The sequence below is a fragment of the Octodon degus genome, unplaced genomic scaffold (genome assembly GCF_000260255.1).
Source record: "Octodon degus isolate 3935 unplaced genomic scaffold, OctDeg1.0 scaffold00046, whole genome shotgun sequence".
Classification (NCBI taxonomy): domain Eukaryota; kingdom Metazoa; phylum Chordata; class Mammalia; order Rodentia; family Octodontidae; genus Octodon; species Octodon degus.
The window spans coordinates 6598869-6604860 of record NW_004524622.1 but is presented as its reverse complement, the minus strand read 5'-3'; the positions used below and the strand labels follow the sequence as shown (position 1 = coordinate 6604860).

General features: G+C 40.2%; 1 protein-coding gene and 1 pseudogene across 1 annotated transcript in view; both read left to right on the top strand.

Moving 5' to 3' along the window:
* LOC105742289 overlaps positions 1-733 on the top strand; it is a 13388-nt pseudogene extending 12655 nt beyond the window's left edge.
* Positions 1-5992, top strand: part of Ctnna3 (catenin alpha 3) — a 1779311-nt gene that overhangs the window by 32015 nt on the left and 1741304 nt on the right. The window lies entirely within an intron of this gene.

Genomic DNA, 5992 nt, shown 5'->3' with positions numbered 1-5992 from the left:
TGGGGGGCAGCCCAAGGGGGTTGGAGAGGGTCTGGCCCACGCTGCGCCTGGGCTGGGACCGGTCCCGTCGGCGCAGGGTAGGAGGAAGCCCTCCACACACTCACAGGACCTGGGCTAGGACTGAGTCTGGTGGTTCCCGGAACTGGGCAGAAATTCCTACTCTGAGGGTGGGGTGGGGGAGGTCTGGCGGAGTGATGGGGGGCGGCCCGAGGGGGTGGGAGAGGGTCCGGCCCACGCTGTGTCTCAGCTGGGACTCCTGAGAAATAATTAAAATTAGAAAATCTTCTAGCCGTATTGTATTTATTTTATGTATATTTCAAAGAGCTAGGAGTTAATGAATGTTAACAGATTGACTGGAAAGTGTTGAGCCCCAGAAACTAACATGTGGACTGAGCTCTCAGCTAGTGAAGAGTTGAAGTGAAGGTGTGACTAACATCCTCTGTGGCTTTGCTCTCCTCACGGCTGCAGAGACAGCAGTGCTACAGCTGCTCCTCAAATGTGTGCAAATGCAGCAGAGGAGGTGAGCCCTGCCGCGACTCCGGCTGTGTGCTCGCTCGGGGTGGGTCAGAGCTGTCGGTTGTGTGCATGGCACGTTCTAGCATCAGGAGTGCAGTCAGCCATCAGCAATTTCTCAGGGCCAGGAACAAAAATCTTGAGAATTTCTGTCTTTGACTCTTTCCACTTATCTCTTTTTTCAGTTTTGAATGAAGCTGTGCTCCCTTTTACTCTTTGAAATGAATTATTTCAGTGGTGTTTGGGCCCTAGCTGGTCTCTTTCTCTCTCTTGAAAGACTTCTTTCTTGTTATGGCTTCCTTCTCTAGCATGTCCATCTGTCCCCCTCATTAAAGGTTCTTTATGATACCTAGTGTCTTGTAGTTACCAGAGGATTGGAAAACATTCAGTAAGAATTTCATTTCCTTTTAATTTACTGTCTTTGAAAATTCTTGACCTGATTTTACCTCTTCTGTTCTGCAGCTTGGCCTGCTCTCCATTTAGCTCGATTGCTTTCACACATCCTAAATTCTTCTGTCTTGTGTTGCACTCACGGTTCTTTACTCACCTTGAAGCACTCCCCTCCCTTTTAGGATGCTGCACAGCAAATCATCCTGTTACTTCTTGCTTCAGTTAATTTTTTCATTGCTGAGATACAAAATACCCACCACCTGTAAGTCAAGGAGGAAAGGTTTAGCTCACAGTTTGTGGAAGTTTCAGTCCAGACTGGGCTGGCTGGAAGCCAGGGTGGCTTCACAGAGGAGAACAGTTCACAGGGCACAGAAGGAAGCAAACAAGCAAGGGGCACTACCACTCCTGCCCCTCATCCTATCCAGGCTGCTCATGGTGGACAGCACTCAAACACTTAATCCTGTGCTCCTGAGCCTAGTACTGTGCCATGAATCAGTTCCAGCATCACACACCCTCGACCACTCACTTCTGAAAAAGTCAACCTATGACTGCATTAGGTTTTGGGGGACAAGCCATATCATTCTTTCCCTGACTCCCAAAGACTCATACACATAACTTTATGCCACAGGCATTTAATTTGTCTCCAAGGGCTGCCAAAGTCTCAACAGTTCCAGTATCACTAAAAAGTCTAAGTCCAAAGTTTTCTCTGAAATTTAAGGTAAACTCTTAGCTGCAAGCCCTTCAACAAATGAAAAGAAAGTTAAGCATGTACAGCTTGCAGTGTCATAAGACACTCCAAGAAGTTACAAAGGTGGGATAGCAATGAATGGGAACAAAGCAAGACAAAAATCTAGCAGTGCAAACCTTCAGTTCTAGTTTCCATTGACCCCAGCAATGTATGGCAAGTTGTGAACTCTGAAGGGCTTGGGGGTTCTGCCCCTATAACATTTCTGGTGGTTTTAACACCCTTGGTTTCTCTCTTCAGCTGGTTCTGCTTCCCTTTTACGATTTTTCTCAAGCAGTCCCTGCTCACAGTCCCTGCACCTTTGGCTTCATGCTCATAGCTTCACACACTGCCCTGTTGGGGGAATGCTGCCTGGCCTCCCGGGCCTTCTCCTGAAATCTGAGTAGAAGCATTTCTGACTCCTAAAACCAGTGCCAGTGGATGATGCCAATGTTGATTTCCAGCTGGAACGGTGTTTCCAGGCTTTCTTCTCTTTTGGGCATTGGGGTTAAGTGCCTGGATCACTGAGTATGCTAAGCCCAATCTCCAGAAACAGTTCTCCAGGCTGCCCCCATTCTGGAACTGCTGCTCTGGGTTTCTCAAGGCAAAGTCTTTTAAGTTTGCAATTTTGAGGCGGCAAAGGCAGGAGCCTTGTGATTCCTTCACGCAGTCTTTCCTGTTATCCTGTCACTTCAAAGCAATGACGATTGCCTTTGCTCTGTGTTTACAGTTCACTGGAGCTTCCTCCTGGCCAAACTCAAAGCATTTAAAATCATTCTGCTGGGCTCTTTGCTCTTGGTTATTGACATAAATCCCACTAAAATCCCTTGTCGTAGCTATGCCATCACCTCCGTATTAGACTGCCTTCAAGTTTCTGCTGTCAGATTAATTAGTCCACCAGCTTTGTTCTCAGTGTCAGGCGAAGTCTCCAGCTGTGGGTAAAATGCAGCCAAACTTTCTGCCATGGCATAACCATGTCACCTGGAGTCCAACAGCCAACACAGTTCTTTCCAGCAAGAAGTTCTTCTTCTCCTGACCTTGGTCTTCTGAGCTTTGACCAACATCTCCCATCAAGTACAACCTAAGGAATTCCTGCTCTACTTTTTCAGCTGGAATCTCTGCGCCTTTCTACTCTTCCCAGGAACCAGTTCCAGTGTCCCTCCTCCCTCCTCTTCTTTCTCTTTTTCTCCTTCCTTCTCTCTCCCACTCTTCTTTGGTGGCCACTTTATGTGTCAGTCAGACTAAGCATACATTGTATGCTGTATCAAATGCTGACATTTTATCAAAAATAAAAGTTCTGCTACCTGACCTCTAGGAACTTTAAGTAGAGTTTAGTTGTAGGAAATTTAATGAGATAATAAGATAATGAGATGAACAAATTCAAGATGTCACAGTAGCTTTCAGTGCAAAGTATTAAGGGAGTACAAAGTAGTGGAATGGTCAGAAGGAAGAGGTCTAATTGCTAACAATTTCAGGGAAATGTGCATTTTTATTTGGATCAATAAATAATTTAGAGTTATATATGCTGTACATTATCAACAATTGGATGCTTCAGAAAAGCTTAAGATAAAAACCAACACTCTCTCACCCTCCTTCCTGATGCCTTCAGTCCAGTTCCAGAGAGAAATTTCTTTGCTCCCAGTCCCACACATTGGAGGAAGCCTTTTTATTTTGAGATATGGTAATAGTAAATTTTTATTAAATTATTTCTATTTTCTCTATCTTCCTTCCAGTGTTTGATAATTTGAATTATTTTTAGTTTTGTTACTATCCTTTTTTTCCTATTCCGTCACTTGTAGTCAGTGTCCTGAGTGTCCATGGTGAATGCTAAGAAAAACAGGACCTGTCTTATTCTATCCTTTTTCTTAGCAGGAGGGGCTGGTGTTCCTGCCTAAGTAGCATTCAAAACTGTGTACCTTGTAGAAATTGTGCTGATAACCTAATATCCTTAAACAAATTCTTTTAAGTTATCTAGAATGGATTCTGTTATCTACAACTAAAATCCCTTTTAGATACATAGGCCAAAACTAGATTTGTTTTTGAGGGACATACATTACCTAAGATCACAAAGCTGATGTAAAATCATAAGTTATGATGTAAAATCATAACTTATTTTCAATTTATAACATAATTTATTAAAATCTATTATGCTGAGAAAATGACATCCAACACAACCAATAGTTTCTCTCATTGTAGATAAACCAATACAGGAAACAATAATCAGAACGTTGCCCAGTGAGTAGAGAAATAAAACAAAGGAAACTGGATACATTGAATGTTTAATGATATGGTGTTAAAAATCATTAGATTGTTTCTATAGGGATAGTATTACAATGGTGCGATAGTGTTTACAGTTTATTTTATATATGTTTTACTGTGTTGGAAAGTATTTGGATGGATGTCACTAACTTTTGTGGTTTTTCTTTTTACACAGCCAATACAATAATTTTTTTGATTTAATATCCACCTTTTCAATACTTTAAAATCAATTTATAATCAAGATTAGCCATTGATTGAAACTTGAGATCCATCTGTTTCTTTAAGATGACAGGGAAAAACCTTTGAAAGGTAGTTCATCATAACCATGTTTTTGATGTGAAGGTGAACTTCTTTGTGTATATATCTTCTCCAATCCATCATATGTACAAAAACTGCAGACTTTAATTTTCAGAGGATAATATTCTTTCCCATATTTTCAAATGCTATTCCTGAAATACTGCTAATAAGTAGAAATAAGGTCTCCTAACAGGTCTCAGAGTACTGTTGTTTTTCTCATGACAACATGAGACATTTTGGACTAGAGTCTCTCTCATAAACTTGGAGCACTGTTGTAGGAGGACTGCAAAATTTTCAGACTTGGCCGGTCATTCATCACACTCCTCCAGAGTCAATGCTCACTACCTCACTTCTAGCAACAGAAGCTTTGAGAGAGGCTGACTGGATTTCAGAATGCCAGTAATATATGAGTGAGAATGCAAAAAACTTACTAAAAGGACCAGGGAGATAGCTCAGTGGAATAAGTGCTTGCCTGGCAGTACAAGGTCCTGAGTTCAATCCCTGGTACTGAAAAAAAAATTAAAAAACTTACTTAATAAATTATCACACAGTAAAACATTAAGAAATGTAAATGTAAGGAATATAGTTATAAAGAGTAGGAGCTAGTGTGTCTGAGTGCATGAAGGTATATTATGGAGAAGAAGTAGTTCATTGAATGACATGTTCTTTGTAGAAAGAACATTTTTCTAAATCATACTGATTTTACAATAATTTTCCAGCTGAAATCATGGTCTAATGACAAAGCCAAAAGATACCAGCATCCTTAAATCAGTGAAAATTTAGGGCCACAGGAAAAAAGAAGAGCCTGGTAGCAGTAGGGGACGGACATGGAAGAAAATGGGGTCAAAAAAGGTCTGGGAAAGATAATTACAAAGAAAATAATTTCATTTCATTCATGAGTTAGTTTTTAGTGGTAGAGATTGAGCCAGGGACATTTTACTTGCTATACTCTACCAGTAGGCTGTGCCCCTAGACTGTATGAGAGAAGAAAAGACTTCACTTAAAAATATTTTTTTAATTTCTGCATTCTGGGAGGCTGAGGTAGAAAGATTGCAAATTCAAGCCCAGCCTGGGAAACTTTGTGACCTAGAGATTCTGTCTCAAAATAAGAAATAAGGAAAATGGCCAAGGATGTAGCTCAGTATGAAGCCCCTGGGTTCAACAGGGCCATGAGTCCCAGGCCACCCTGGAGTATAAGGCAAGATCCTGTCATGAAAATCAAAACCAAACCCCAAAACCAAATCAAACCAAATCAAACCAAACCAACCAACCAACCAACCAACCAACCAACCAACCAAATAAACAAAAAGCTACATAAAAATTTAAATATTATTCTAAACTGCTCAAGAATTTAGTCAGTCTGAGCTTAACCACTAACAACAGCTGTATCAGTTTAAGGTACTTTAATAGTAGTAGTGACTATTTTACTATGAATAGACCTATAAATTAAATGTTTTAGTTGATCAGTTATACTGTTTTTCATCATCATGCTTCTGCAATTTTATTTTTAAACTAGTTTTATTGGTTCAAATTATTACATGATGACCACAGCCATCATCAGAAATCTGTACCCATATGTAATGTATCTTGATACTTCTTTATTTTTTAATTAATTTTATTGAGAAATAGCAATGAGACAATTTCAAAACCGATTAACAGCACAGTTTCAAAAATTAATACATTGCATATTGTTGTCTTCGTAGTGGTTATTCATAGTACAAGATGCAGAAATGATATCCTGTCCAAACACTATTAGTATAAATCTTTCTTCTCATTGAATTAAGAGAAAGTAGCTGTATATCTATCCTA